The 16,233-nt window shown below is 46.1% G+C and overlaps 1 protein-coding gene across 1 annotated transcript in view; it reads left to right on the top strand.

The window, feature by feature from the left end:
* The first annotated feature begins 3,855 nt into the window (after positions 1-3,855).
* Positions 3,856-16,233, top strand: part of Ripor2 (RHO family interacting cell polarization regulator 2) — a 223,839-nt gene continuing 211,461 nt past the window's right edge. Inside the window, exon 1 of the mRNA XM_029468441.2 lies at positions 3,856-3,921. The gene's annotated coding sequence lies outside the window, so the exon portion shown is untranslated. The remainder of the gene's footprint in view (positions 3,922-16,233) is intronic.

The raw sequence follows: 16,233 nt of genomic DNA, 5'->3' as shown, positions 1-16,233 counted from the left end.
ATGTACTAGCATTTGTGGGATGTCACGAGGGATTAAAAAAAATCAACAGCTTACACTTTATGCCTGGGGGGGGGGGGTAACATTCTGCAAGATAATTTATTTGACACATTTATGAGAATGTACACCATCAACAAGAAGATAAATGACAGAAGTTCCCAAAATGGGGCCACAGGACCCAAGCCTTGGCCCTAGAGCACTGAAGATCTGAAACAATCCAAGAAGGTTCAAGAATCCTGGACTTCATACCCTACCTCCCAGCCTTGAATGATTACAGAGAAAAACTGGTGGGTTTTGATTCAGATTCCCAAGAGAAGCTTGGCACTGCAGCTCACATCGGCAGTCCTATTACTTGAGAGGTAGGGGCAGAAGAGTCACGACTTCAAAACCAGCATTACTTACATAGAGGGTTAGAGAAAGAAAAGGAAACTTTCATTGGCCTCTCTGTAGACGACTGTGCTATCCCCTGCCAATCTTGCTCTTTGGGAGTCCTTCCTCTGCCGTTGTCAACTATGAATGTCAGAATGTGGCTGACACACACTCAGTGGAGGCTTTAGGAAATGTGTGGGTTAATTAGAGGGAAAGGAAGGAAGGTAGGAAGGAAGGGAGGGAGGGAGGGAGGGAGGGAGGGAGGGAGGGAGGGAGGGAGAAAGGAAAGTTTAGGAGTGAAAAGAAGTCTTGATCTAATACCACATTTTCATATTCTAATTTTCAGGACCCAAGAAGGGATAGAAGGCAGAAGGTAGCCCTGAGACTGACTTCTCTCGTGTCAGATTTGCATAGTTGAGCCCTGACCTCAGTCAAGTGGCACAAGATAGCAAGGTGTAGCAGAGAGAAGCTGTAGGGGATGGTGAAATGATCCACTCGAGGTAGTTATTGACAACCACACTGATTAAGCCACTTAAAATTTTTAGTCCTTTTTTAAATGGCTAGACCAAGAGTGGGTTTGTACCTCTGAAAAGTCTCTTATTTTCAAAGCTCAGGAGACCAGTATTTTAAAAGATAAAACACAATGATGTCAGTATCTGAGGCTCAGGGTGGGAGGTTATATTGGGTGAAGAGTTTGGGTGACCCAGTAACATCTGCTTTCTTTGTAAAGCTCAGCTGTATTTTCCAGATGCCACATGGTACGCTTGGACCATGGTCAAGGCCGTGCATTGACAGTCTCAAAAGTGTTGCTGCCAAGGCGAATGTGGCTATATGGGGGTGGAAGGCTGAGAAGTGACCAAACAGACACAAAATAAAGTTAGGGCAGGATGACATTACCTCAGTCACTTCACCGGAAAGGAGACTTGCAGCCACACCTAGTCCTATGTATCCTGAGCAGTTTCTGTGGGCTGAATTTGCCATCCTAGGGGATTTTGCTGATGTTATCACCAAGAAGACCTCATCTTAGAGGGATTACAGGCTACTCTTGATCTCTGACATACCCTCTGGTTCTAAAGATGGACCTTGGAGCAAAAGCACATGATGAGGCTCCAGGGTACAGATCGACTCTCTAGGCATGCTGCTACCGTTTGGGTAAAGGTTCAGAGTGGTGACTGCTCCTGCTTTCGAAGACAGACTGGGAATAGACTCAAGCTTTACCAGCTGCCACTAGAAAATGGAAAAGTCTAGAAGCAGATCCTTCTCTGGTCTGTTCAGAGAAATGCCTCTGCTGACATCACAATTTCAGATGTGGATATCTGGAAGCGTAAGGTGATAAACTAACAATACTCCAAACCACAAACCTGCAGTGGCTCTCTATGGAGGCAGAGGGAAATTAATACCTGAGACTCTTGGTTTCTTTAGTGAAGGGAGAGAGAGACAGAGACAAAGAGAGACAGAGACAGAGACACAGAGGGAGAGATAGAGACAGAGGCACAGAGATACAAAGAGAGAGATAGAGACAGAGACAGAGAGATGGAGACACAAAGAGAGAGACACAGAGAGAGGCACGCAGATGTCCATGGAGACCAGAAGAGGGCGCCTGATCTCCTGAAGCTGGAGTTAAAGGCCATTGTAAGCTGCCCCACATCAGGTGGTGGAAACCAAACTGCAGCCCTCTGCCAGAGAAACTCGTAATCACTCAGCCAACTCTCCAGCTCCCACCATCTCTATTTAGTCTATGTTAATAAATCATGGCCGCTGACAAGAGAGAGTGAGTCCTCTGTGCTGAGCACAGCTCCTCATTCTTGGTGTGAGCACCAGCATAATCCTTAGGTAACAGCTCTCATACATATCACCATTTTACAGGTGGAGAAACTGAGGCACAGGATGCTATTGTTTTGTGGCTGCTAAGTTAGCTGCTGAGAGTTTACACTGGACATGCCAGGACTGACATCCAGGGACTGTGTCAACTACATCCTAAAATGGCATCCCATTCTAGCCCAACAGCTCCAAGGGTCAACAGCTACGCTCATCTTAAGCTAAAGAAAACTTGGTACAGAGCCTGTGCTACACCTGTTCCCTGTCTCTGCCCCTCTGTTGTTTCCTCATATCTCTTCCCTGCTAGGCACCATTGTTGCCAGAGCATCTGAGATCACCCCCGGGAGGTGCTCAAGAAGTTGTGCACTCCTCTGGAGGGAAGGATACAGCTCAGAAAACCCCTTCCTTCCCAGGAGACAGGCAATGGTAAACTTGCATGCTGGGTGGACTTCTTGGTGATGTACCTATCGGAGGCCCTCATGCTCTTGAAGGTAATCTCTCACCCTCACTCCTGTAGGTTACCCCTCACTCACCTCCTGTAGGTACACTGAGTTTGATCCCCATCACCCATGTAAAAGCAGGGCAATGGGGAGACTGGAGAAAGCTGGAGAAGGCTTGGAGCTTACTGGTCAGCCAACCTATGCCTTTCAGCAATCCCAAGTCCCAGTGAGAGACCAGTCTCAAACAAACAAAGCAACATGGACAAGTGACCTCCACATACACGTGTGAGCATGCGCGCGTGCACAGACACACACACACACACACACACACACACACACACACACACACACACGGCTAAAGAGGTAGCTCAGAGAGAGAGCATTTTCCTCTTATATGCACAGCCCTGGATTCTCTGGCCAGCACTGCAGCAACAACAAATTTCAATGTGAATGGACTCTTAAGTATCGGGAAAAAGAAGAGTGAGAAGGTTCAAATACCCATATCGAGGGCAACTCTTCAGGATCCAGAGATGTGGCTCAGTTGTTAAGAGCACTGGCTGCTCTTGCATAGGACCCAGGTTCGTTCTCAACACCAGCGTGGTGGCTCACAACCATCTATAACCCCACCGAGTTGAGTTCGCATAATCCATGTATTCACTTAGCAACTATTTACTGCCCACCTACCAAGTGCCACGACTATTTCTAGGTCTTCAGAACTCTGTAGTCAATAAATTGTGTGGTTGAGTGTGAGGTGTAGTAGGGTCCCAGGAGCGAGGCCAGCCTGCGGTTGCAGTCTGCAGATCAGGTATTCCCATTTCAAGTCACTCCTGTGCCAGCAGACTCACCTGCCCTCCCCCAGCCGCTGTTGGCTCCTCTGACGCACAGCAGACAGAGGAGCTCAGGGATCGGGCTCTGCTCGAATAAATTACCACACCACAGTGTTCATGCATAAAACATGGTACAGAAGACTGAGAGAGGCTGGGCCCCAGGGAGCTCAGCCCAGCAGCCGCCTTGGGGCCAGTCGGGAGTTAAAGGAAGGGAAGTAAAGGAAAGCTAGAGATAAAATAAGCCAACGGAAACCCCAGACATTAAAAAAGAGAGAAGGGGGGAGAGCAGCTTAAAAAAAAAATTGTCATTTTTATGCATCTGGACAGACTTCCGGATTTGCTGTGAGACCTTTGGTGGCGTGGTCATGAGGTCTTAGGCCGCTGTTTGGGGACCATGGTGTTGCCTTCGCGATTGCACTGGATCAGAAACAGGCCATGGAGAGACAGGATCCGGAGGCGGCGGCTCCACCGTGAGTGTCCCCAGAAGAATGGCCCACACTTTTGTCCCCACTCGATTTGCTCTACACACTTGTCTTCTTGGGGTTTTCTCTTCTCGCCTCCCTTGTTCTTCTTGTACCTACTTCCAGGGAAATTTCTCTTTACCAGTCCGGCCTCTCTCTTCCGTTTCTTCTCCACAGCCTCATCCCTGTTAGAAGTAACTAGATACAGCTTGCGCAAAGTGGCCAGCAGGGGAGGGCCTCTTTACTCCCCCGTCTAGATGGGAAAACACACATTGTTTGTGGTGTTGTGTGAACTGATCTACATGTTAACCTGAGTACAAGAATGGAATGTCTGAATGTAGAAGGTGTCCTGGGAATGGAGCTAAATTCAAGGATCAATGAGTCCATTTCTTTACAGCGCGGTGTAGTGCGGTTTTGTGGGGTTTTTTTTGTTTTGTTTTGTTTTGTTTTTCCAGTGATCAAACTCACAGGGAGGTTCCTGTTAAGTTGGCACTAATTTTGACCAAAAATGAAATTTTAGTGTGGGAATAATCAGAGAAAGTAAAAGCAATTCAAATACACACCAAGATCATTATTGTCAACAGGTAATAGACAATAGGTTGGACAGTGTGGCAGCGTCAAGGGACAGGAGACTGTGGGTGGGGAAAAGAATGAGTCTGTTTCTATGAGGGAGAGAGCCTTTGCTTTCTACCTATCACTGACGAAACTGTGATAGCTTACAGTTGACCTTTGGCCCCTAGCATGCATCGACAGTAAAGAGCATGAGAGACTGTTGTAAGCAAGACACCATGCCTCCCTCGGAAGAGTGCCCACCAGTCAGTCTCATCATATGGTCGGCATATTTTAACAACTTTTCAAACTCAAGTAAAAGATAATAATTTCTAGGCAAAAGCTTTCAAATGTCCATGTTGACGTTTAACTCTTTAAACATAAGCATGAGAATCAACAGTGGTCTGGGATAAAATGGCATACCTGTTGACCACCAGCTACCAAGCCATTTTATCTGTGTGATGTTGTTCTCACTAGAGCTCTGACCCATCCTGTTATTTGTACCTAACAGCACGTTGATGGCTCCTTCTTGTGTGTTAAAAGGCCCTGATGCAGATAGTTAAATTAAGATGAACGAGTGCTTTAGGACAATGTCAAATACACGGTCACAGTCCGCTAGTTGAGGAGCTAACAGGGTCGGTTGGAGTCTAAATAGCATTCGCATACAAGGAAATATTTTGCACTCAGAAAAGTATTTCTTAGTATAGCTGCAGAAGCTATTAATAATTTCCCTGGCCTTCAGCCCTTGATCAGCTGCTTTTTTCAATGGAGTCTTCCTTAGGCTCAAATGAGAAAGAGAGAGAGAGAGAGAGAGAGAGAGAGAGAGAGAGAGAGAGAGAGAGAGAGAGTTAGATGCTAAGAATGGAGCCCAGGACCTTGTGCATGCTCGGTAAGCACTCTACCACTGATCGATAGCCCCAGATGTTTAAACTATGTTTTTGTTTTGCTTTATTGTTTTTCTGTTGTTGTCGTCGTCATCATCTTGCTTCATTCTGTGTGTGTTGGGAAGCAGCTGCAATCTTGCAGTTTTGAGACAATACCACGACCGGTTGTGGAGGTATGTCACTAGGAAAAGGGGGAGGCTGGACTTGCATGGTTTCATCAGTATGGGTGCAAAGTCAAGTTCACACCCTAAAAGTTGTGGCAGAAGATTGCTCTACTCCAGAGAGGATACTTGAATTGTGAAAGTGATTTCTGGGTGCTGTGCTGATATCTGCACACAGTTTCAATATGGAATGTCAGTAGACATTACATCTAAGCTCAATGCTAAGCAGTTACCAGTAAAATAAGTATACATTTACTTATTTTGTATAAGTACAGTATTACTTATGTAAGAATATATACTTTTACTGCATGAATATATACTCTCTATATATACACACACACACACACACACACACACTCTTTGGAATAAGTGTTCCGGGAATTCTGTCATTCCTTTGGGATGGTCATGAACCTTGATGTATTATAGCCCTAGAGAGAAGTGCAGAATTGAGCAACATCTTAGGAGATGTATTTTGCAATTTAGGGGAGATCCGTGCATACTGAAAGGGGTTAAACTAAAGAGGTGAAGAGAGAAGGGGTGAGAACAACTAGGGGAGAGCAACGAGGGAGCTTCTTACTGCCCACCCTGCCTACAAAACTATCCTGAGATGTTGAAACTGCTATAGCTTACCTTGATAACTTCTCTACTCTTCTGTCTGGGAGACGTTTCCTACAGCACAATGTCCCTTCCAACTGAAGACTTAAGACTTTCTGTCCTATAGTGTCACTGAGAAAAAATAAGCTAATTAAGGTCAGTTTCCTCCAACACATAAGGGACATTGAATGGTAGTAAAAGATGCATGTGCTATGACTTCCTCGTCCATGCAGACATTACTAATCAATCACATCTCCCCCTCTAGCTCCAAGAGCATCCCTAGCATCCTTTATTACACGGCACCCAAGGCTACTAGTCTAACTAATCAGTATTGGCTCATTGTTGAAACCTAGTTTAATGTCCTATTGCTTCATAAGTTGATCGATCGCCTTAGTTAGTTACCTCAGTTTCCATGAGTGAAAAGTCTGGGATAAATTAGCTGAAGCATCTGCCAATTCGTTGCCCGCCGCCCCACCCCCCATCCCCCACCCTCCAATCCTGAGATCAGCATGTGGCCATATCATCTGAGTTCTTATCTAGAAGCAGAATTGAGTTCTGTGTAGCAGTAGGTCTGAGGACTTCACTAAGCAACAGCTTCCCAGGGTTCTCTGCCCACTCCTCCGGGCGCTTTCCACTGCTTGCCCCTTGGCTTCTTCAAGGCTTAAGAGTCACCTGTTGCTGCCATGCTCTCCTTCAAAGGGCTTGACTGATCAGGTTAGATGCCAATACCCAAGATAAGTCTCCTGTTAATTAGCTCAGAGTCAGCTGACCAAGCACTTCTCAATGGCATCTCTACAGCCCCTTATCTTTGCCTTCTGGCAGAGTCTGACCACGGAGGTGAACATCATGATATCCATTCACAGATCTCACCTACACTAAAAATGAGAAAATTAAACAGGGCTTGTGTCCTAGGGATAAAAACTCAGGGCTTTCCTAGAATTTTGTTTACCAGGAAACCCAATGTCATTCTTACCGTACAACCTGGAAGGTTGTTTTGTTTTGTTTTGTTTTGCTTTTTTAGCACTGAAAAGCTTTGATTTTTTTTTACATCTTTTTTGAGAAATTTTAAATATACAGACAAGCTGATAAATGGTGTCATGCATCCCATATGCCTGTCACTTAAATGCACAGTGTTAATAATTTGTCATATTTACTTCATTTATTTCCTAGCTGAAACATTTTAAAATAAATCATAGACATTATAACATGTCAACCCTAAATATTTTGGTTAAGTGTACCCAAATAATGTCATTTTTCTGCCTTACCATCTAATAAAATTCATCATGTCCTGACAATATTGAGTGCAGGGTCAGCACTCAGATCTCCCTGGTAGGAACCTACTTTGTGCCACATGGCCATAGGCCTTAGTAAAATGTGCCTCTAGTTTGGGGACTTGTCTTTGTTAGAATTCTATTACTCTGATAAAGCACTATGACTCAAAGCAACTTGCAGAGTACAGAGTTTATTTGGCTTACAGGTCACACAGGTCACCACTGAGGGAAACCATGACTGAAAGTCAAGGCAGAAGCCTGGAGACAGGCACTGAGCCATGGAGAACCCCTGTTCACGGGCTTGCTCCTCGTGGCTGGCTCAGCTTGTTTTCTTAAACAACCCAGGACCACCTGCCCCGAAGAGGCACAGTCCAAAGTGGGCTGGGCCCTTCTACATCCATCCAGAAAAAACGCCACACAGTCTTGCCAACAAGATCTGATGGAGGCATTTTTCTTGGTTGAGGTTCCCAGAGAACTCTAGCTTGAATCAAGTTGACAAAAAGTAATAAGGCAGGATCCTAAATCTTTAATGTCATCTGTCATTGTTAGCTCCAGATTCTGAAACACATAAAGGGATTTTGGATGGCAGTGAGAAGTGCATAGCTTATGACAGCCAAGGCAATCCAAACATTGCTAGTCAGTGTCTCATGTGCTCCCCACAGGCCACAACTGGCCCAGCCTTAGGATTAGGTTTGAGTTGAATCAGAACTACATTCAGGCTGGGGCTTGTGATTCAACAGATGGGGTTGTATAGCTTAGTGGGTTCCATCTTGGCCCTGAAAATGAAAACAAAAATAATAACACAGTCAACAGCTGATGGGAGGCATGTCATAGGAAAGGCACTCTTGGCCTCTCGGGACATGCCACCTGTTCTTCTGGGAAACAGGACGTGTGTCAGCCACCACCGTAGTAGAGTGTTGGCTGCTCAGACACGTGGATGCAAGCAGGCACTGGAGCTCACCAGGAGACCTGCCGTCCCTTTCTAGAAAGGCAGAGTTTGGATGGAACAGACCACAGGGTGCTGACCTCTGTGGGCTCAGCCAAATGAAGCGGAATGGCTTCCATGTGTGCCTCCAGAAGCCAGCGACAGCCAAGCTCTGCACTGAGGTGAGGAACACAGGCATCTCAGTGACAGTTGCTGTGGCTCAGATGACTTGCTGTGCTTCGTTCATTGCCCATGCTCCTGCCTCAGCATGGCTGTAGTCTTCTTTGGGGGTGGGTAGGTGTTTTTTTATCCATGTACGTAAGGATATATGTTTACCTTAGCACCCACATGTAGAAGCCAGAGTCCAATGTTGAATGTTTTCCTACATCCCTCTCCACCTTATTTTTTGCGATGAGGTCTTTCCTCGAGCCTGGTCATTTCAGCTAGACCAGCTGGTCAATAAACCCCAGGAATACACTTCTCTCTGTCTTCCACCCCAGCCTAGGAATTACAGGTGTACCCTGTCTACCATGCCTGGCTTTATGTCAGTCCTAGAGATCCAGACACAGGTATGCAGGCTTGCATGGCAAATACTTTACACACTGACCCGTCCCCTCCGCCTTAGATAGCAGTGTTCTTAGTGTGGCTGCGTGAGAAGGGGAACTCAGCAGGCAGGGAGAGGTGTGAGTTGGATAGACTAGCCTCTGTACTGTGGCTGGGGTGCAGGCATAAGTGTGAAAGGTGAGAACACACTTTGCTCTTCCCAACCCGCACAGGGCACAGGAGCAAGGCCTAAACCAAACCTCGCGCAATTCCTCTGTCCCCAGCGACGAGCAGACCTCCAGGAGATGAAGTGGCCTGGGCAGGAGGAATTGCCTTGAGCTAGTGGCTCTCCCAGCAGCCTCTGAACCTGGGTCTACTGCTCGGACAGATGTTCCCGCTCTCTGGGAGATGCAGCATCAACTTACAGAGCAACCCAACTTACTCTTGCCTTTCTGTCTGCTGACCTGCTCCTGAGCAAGACTGGCAGGCCGACACGTTGCTTCAATCCCACTCAAGTTTCTCCCCTGACTCCTCCCCACGGGACTTGATGGGATGTGGCTGTGGCTGTAGATTTAGATTTTTCTACATGGAAGGAGAAACACACACATGCCAGACCATGGCAGAGGCTGCATGGCTGACTTTCGAGATGCTGCCCCCGGGTCTTACTGAGTTGCTTGTAGCTGGCGTATTCCTCAGGCTGCAGGTGCTGGCTTCCGGCTGGCTGCTCTGCACCACACAGGCGCACTCCTCTATTTGTCTGTTTCCTTTGAAGTCATGAGAGTGGAGATTTGGGGTGAAGTCAGAGAGGTCATTTCAGCAGGTATGAAAACAATGAGACGGACAGCCTCTCAGAGCTCTAGGGCCTTTAGTTTCCTGCATCCAGTCCCAACAACCTGCTCAATTGTTCATCAACAGCCTTTCTAGGGACTGTAGGTAGCTGGGTTCTCCTGGGTTCTCAGATCTGCATCGCCCTCTAGTTCTGTATCTGGTTTTCCAACAGCTCTGCCTGATGTAGAGATTGAGTTTTTTTCTTGTTTGTTTGTTTGTTTGATTTACACTGATGTAAGAACTCCTTCTATAGGGTCAGACTTCCTATTTTCCTATCAGCATCTTCCAAAATAATTGCCAATGGACAAGCCCTACACCCCAACCCCTCCCATTCCCAACCCCTACACACACACACACACACACACACACACACACACACACACACCAGAGCGATTGAAGACTGACTCCTGCAGTTGCCTTATGTCCAGTATCAGCTCCCACTGCCAAGGAAGACAAAAACAAACCAAGCAAACAAAAAACAATTGGAAACTCGAGAGAGGGGAGATACTTTGAATAATTCAAGGGACCTGTGGATGAGAGAGTGTCCTTTGTTGTGAACATTGATCTGCACAGATATTTTAGCTGTCTCCAGCCAAGGCCAGACAAAATGAAGGATGTGGAGGGAAAGAGAGGGAAGGGGCAAGGCTGCAGGTAAAAGCGAAGGCAAATCAAGCAGAGGCCGGCTGCGGTGGGCAGATGCTTGCTGGGATCCCAGAGCCCTTCACTCTCAGGTTGGCTGCTTATAACAGGGTTACATTCGTTACTTTTCTCGGTGCTCTGATTGGATACCTTACAACAAGCAACCTAAGGGAGAAAGGGTTCATGACGCCTCACATAGTGAAGGGATACAGTCTACGGCAGTAAGGAGTCAAGCCATAGATGAGTGCTTGTACTCTGCTGCCTTTCTGCTTGGTTCAGTGTGGGACCCCAGCCCATAGCATGGCAACCCTTACATTCAGAGGATAACTTCTCTGGAAACACGGTAACAGACAAGCGCAGGGGTGTGTCTTATGTCTCCTAAGAGAGTCTAAATCCAATCAAGCTGATGAGAAAAAACGAACCATTGATACATCAAAGAGAAAAAAAGACTAAAGAACCAGAAAGCTCGTCACCAGAATGACAACACCCCTGGTTAGAAGCAAAAGGTCAGCTGAGCTGTAAAGTTTCTTGGAGGCATAAAAATACTATGTGAAGCTGGGAGCAAGGGGCTCATCGGAAAGACAGCATCTTGATATCTGTTAGCCTCACTTCATGTCACACTGTACCAGGTTTTGTTTTGTTTTGTTTTGTTTTTCTCTAAGCTATCATCAGAATCACTTCACAGCCTACGAATATGCTAATTATATACACACAAACAAACACAGAGTTGTCAAAATTGTAAACTACAAGACTTGCACTAAGATACAAAGCCCTTGGTTTTGTTTTGATCTGACACAAAGCTAATGTCTTTGTGGCTGTGTAAAAATTAAACAATACAAAAAAATAGGAGTACAGCTTAGTGGTGGTCATATGATTAGCATATAGGAGACCCAGGGTACAATCCCCAGCAGGGAAGGGATTTCACACACACACACACACACACACACACACACACACACACACACACACAAGTACAGACCCTGTATAGTAAAGTACTCTCATTTCCTCTTCGAAATATTCAAAATTCTTTTCATATCATATTCCTACCACATCTTGCAACTTTCTCTTTCAGTTGAGAGCATAGCTTTAGCCCCTCTTCATGTTCATGGATAGATACTTTTCTCATTGCTGTGACCAAACCAGCATTAGCAACTTAAGGAAAGAAGGGTTTGTTTGGGCTCCCAGTTCCATGGCAGAGAAGCCATGCTGGCAGCGGGTCACTTTGTGTCTGCAGAGACTACTGTTCTGCCCATTGGCTCCACTTTAATCCGTGCAGGACCACAGCCTTGCTGTTCTCCACATATTTCTTTCTGCAGTTAAACCTCTCTGGAGACACCCTTATGCATACACCCAGAGGTGTGTTTTTTGGGTGCTTCCAAATCTTGTCAAACTGACCATGACCTTAGGAAACAACGACCACATCTGTACAACCAAAGGCTTGAGCATTTAACACAGTTTGAATGTTTCTAATCTGATTGACTTCAAAGGTATCAAATGAGCCTACAAGGGGGATTGCGATAGGTAGAAACAGAAGCAGCCATGAAATTATCCACACAGAGTGATACAACCTGCCCCTCCCCCATGTCGCTCCAAAGATCACGTGGCTGTTCAAAAGGCCAGGATAGTATGCAGAGGGTGTGTGGATCTACTATCAGGAACTACTGCTCCTAAACTCGTTCCAACAGGGGTAGCCTTTTACCCCTCATCACATGAAGACATTTGGAAACTCCATTTCCAATTTCTGAGGAGCAGTTGTACTGATTCCTGTCTTCTCGGGTGCTAGAGATGTCTCTGTGCTTGAGAACGGGTCTCTTGGCACCTGTTTCCATCACCAAATGGAGTGGAGAGCAGCGTGAATGTTAGTCAACTCTCCACTACTGTAACAAATACCTTCAGTAAGCCATGAGTAGAGAAAAAGACTTACTGTGGCTCACAGTGTTGGAGACTACAGCTGAGGGTAGGCTGGCCCTCTTGTTTTATGCTGTTGAGGGGCTGGGAGAGCATCGCCTGGGTAAAAACAGAACTGAGAAGGGGCTGAGAATCTGGGCTTGGTGATACATGCTTGTAATCTCAGTCGCTTGGGAAGTAGAAGCTAAAGGATCCAGAGTTTAAAGTCATCCTTAGGCATGTAACAAGTTTGGGGCCAGCCTGAGCTACATGATACCCTGTCTCAGGGGTAGCTTGATGTCCTATATACCTCTTCCAGGGCTTTTCCTTAACTATGTAAGTACCTCCCATCAGGCCTTTCCCTGGGTTCTACCATCTCCCTGAACTACCAACCCAGCAGGCCAAACCTTTAACGTTCGACTTTTAGAAATCTTCATGAACTGAACCGTAGCAGCTCAGACCTGAGCTTTGGAAGAGCCATCCAGGGCAAGGAAAGAAAAATCTGAGGTGTGACTCTGTGTGAACATTTTATTATATTTGATGTATCAAAGATATACATTCCTAGTAATCAATCTTCTGATGAATTTATTTTAATTTTTAAAATTGCATTGATTGGTTGATTGATTGATTGTGTTCAGGGGCATGTCATGATACCAATATGGAAGTCATATGACATTGTATGGAAATCAGTTCTCACCTTCCACTTTGTGAGTTCCAGGGGTCAAACTCAGGTCCCCCAGCTTAGGAGCAAGGGCTTTTACTTGCTGAGCCATTTCACAGGCCCTTATTATATTTTATTACATTTAAATTTTTCCATTAACATGTATTAATTATGCATGTTAATGTGGCTTGGCATTATATTCCCCATGTGCATGCAGTGTGTAGTGATCAAAGACCCCATCCCATCCCATCCCACCCTCTCCCACCCTTCCCAATCTCAAGTAATCAGTATTCTATTTCCAGGTAGACTTTTGTAGCTTTCATAAGTGTGAGAGGACATGTATTTCTGGGTCTGGTTTATTTTAATGGCCTCTGACCCCCTGCATTTCATAGTATATAACAACTTAACTATGTAAGTATCTCATTATTGTTTATGGCTGAATAATATTCCGCTGTACGCACGCACACTTTTAATTTGGCCTTTCATCTGCTGGTTAGACTGAGTTCACAATTTGGCTCTTTTGAGTTGTGATGTGATAACCTGAGTATATAGTATTTCCTTGCTATGCTGAGAAAACCTGGTTTTAGTGCTTTCAAAGCTGTAGATGCTTGCACACTTCTCTATTTTCCATCCAACCTTTGTGACAATCCTCTAATTTTTTTCAGCCCTATCCATGAGGTATCAGAGCAAAATTCACTTTTGAGTTTCAGCCCTGAGAACTGACAAAACATCTGTGGTCACAACAGGAAGGGTCTGGGTTCTCTCCCCTCCCCTCCATACTCCTCTGTGGCCGTCAGTGGCCACCTGTCTTCAGAGCACTCCTCAGCCGATGGTCTGTTTCCTGTGTGATACTTCTGCCTTTGTTTCATGGCTAGATTATTACAATCTATATTTTACAACAGATACCTTATTAGATAGAGTGAGAATATTGGATATGTTTTATATTGAATTAGATAGAGTGGACATATTTAATATAATTATGCGCGGGTAGTAATATCGAAGAGCACAGCTAGACAGGTACTGTCATAGTGAACACCCCCCAACATTCAGGCACCTCCATTCTACTTCTGGTTCTGGTCCTGTCCAGAGGGAGTTGTGGGCAGGTCAGTGACTAAATGTCCCTAGAGTCCCACCACCCTTCACAGATACTGTGAGGTCATCATTGAGACACATCGAGATGGTTCAGTTAATTAGTAGCAAATGACTGCAAATGACTGTGCTTCATGACGTATTGGACTTGACTCCGTGTGCATTTTTCCGTGTGACGTGATGCAGTTACATAGCAGTGCAGGAGAGAGCTGAGTAGCCTGGAGCAGGGCTGACAGAAAGGCAGAGAGGGAGGGGCACTGAGGCCCCCTCAGAGGGAGGATGCAAAGCTGAGGTGGAGGATACAAAGCAGGAAGAGTCATCCTGTACTGGAGGCTGACCTAGCCCTGAGCGTCATGGACACTCCGAGGCTGCAAAGCGTCTTCCCCCTCCATTTTCTCTCCTTAATTCCTGCTGGGATCTATTGTATGTTCTCTTCTTAAACAGTTACAGCCTGCACCCAGAACAAAAGAGCACGAGAACACCATGATTTCCTGAGGAAAGCTTGTAGCTAAGCAAATCTTTGCTTCTAACCCAATGCTCAAGTGAGGAGCCTGGCAAGGTTAGAGATGCCCAGAGGACACCTCTACTTGCTCTCTGCTATGAAAACGAAGTTGTCTGTTAATTTTAAGATGGGAGCCACCATCTTCAGGATGAGATACACAGTTCTCCTCTTTCCACAGCAGCACCTGCTTTTGCATTGCATGAGAAGGTAGGAGGAGGCTGTAAGCACACTGGTCAGAGCCCTGATCCACTCCCTGCTCTGACACTAGGCCTCTGTAGGACATCAGCCAGGGGCCTCATCCACTTAACACAGTCAACTATGTTCTTTTGGCTACAGCTAGAACGAAGCTGGATGGCTAATTTTAATTTTCTTATTAACACCGTCTAGAATCACCTAGGAAGAAAGCTCCCCAGATCAGGTGGGCATGTCATGGTGGGCAGTGTCTCTTGATTATCTTAATAGATGGTGGAAGACCTGCCCTGAAAATCATCAGCACCATTGCCTAGGTCCACACCCTGGAGTGTAAGAGTAGAGAAAAGAACTAACTATGCGTGTATTCTCTGCTCTTAACTGGTGTGACTGTTTTAGGTTTCTGCTGCCTTGACGTCCCCATATGACGGACTGTAAACTGGAATTGTGAGCTCAGCAACCTTTTTCTCTTAAGCTTCCTTGTGTTGAGGTATTTTATCACAAGGCAGTCATGAAACTAAAACATTTATCCATTTCTCTTCTGGTCAAGTCCTCTCCTGCCCCTGCTGGCTCTCGTATTAACCTGCTTCCTCTCAGTCCCGGACATCCACCCTCAGTCTTTCCATTCTTCCTCCTGCATGGGGTCAGCCTTGTTTTCCCCCCAGTTCTTGACCCCAGTGTGGACCAGATGGTGTGGCCTAATGTGTCAACCTGAAAGTAAAAATAATTAAAACTTGCTATCTCTGTCCTTCATGTGTGAACTCACAGATTACAAAGCTGGAAGTCTTGCTTGGTTGCAGCGCCTCCCTTTTCCTCATGTGAAAACTGAGGTAATTAATTAGTTAGTTAATTAGAGGCTCCACCTTCCACTCACTGGCAGAGTCCAAGAGCCCTCTGTTTTTCCCTAGGGGTGGTCCTGTGAGCAGGTCAGGAACAGATAGTGTTGTCAGACCCTAAGAACAGCATGGGGAAGACTGGCCACCGGTTTAAGTCATTTCAGAGCATCTAGTCTGAGGCCAGGGATTTCTTTTAGTGTGAGGAGTGGGGTCCACTGAGGAAAGAGCGTGGTCACTCAGCAACTCAGGCTGGGCTCAGCTAGTGCTTCCTCCTTTCCTAAGAGAGCCATCTGTGTGATCTGAGAGCAGGTGGGAAGGCTCAATCTCTGCGGAGCCAGTTTACCAAGGTCTCTGGCTAAGCTCCTTCTTGTGCCTTGGACCCATCACTTCCAAGATCTGCAAAGGCCCATCCCTCACATTGAGCAGGGACCCAGTTCAGTGTCCAACACTGCATCTGAGCTCATGGGACCTCGTGCCCAAGAGTCCACGCCTAATGTACTTTTTGTAGCTTAACCAAGGATGTGATGACCTACTTCCTTCACAACATATAACCCGGAACCGTTTCTTCTGTGATATGTTGGAGGAAATGGAAGCCCCAGCACAGTTGTCTATACTTTACTAGGCCCTGGGCCCCGACTCTCCCCAGGTAGGCCTTCCTTTCCAACTTTGGGGTTATTTGCAATTTACCCTTGAACTCTGCCCCTTTGAGACCTAGAGAAGGCTGGAGACTGCTTGTGTTCAGGGTCCTGATACTTCATGTCAC

This window comes from Mus caroli, unplaced genomic scaffold (genome assembly GCF_978045245.1).
Source record: "Mus caroli unplaced genomic scaffold, Mus_caroli_1 scaffold_15, whole genome shotgun sequence".
NCBI classification, from domain to species: Eukaryota; Metazoa; Chordata; class Mammalia; order Rodentia; family Muridae; genus Mus; species Mus caroli.
The sequence above is the reverse complement of the archived record's forward strand: the minus strand, read 5'-3'. Positions and strand labels throughout refer to the sequence as shown.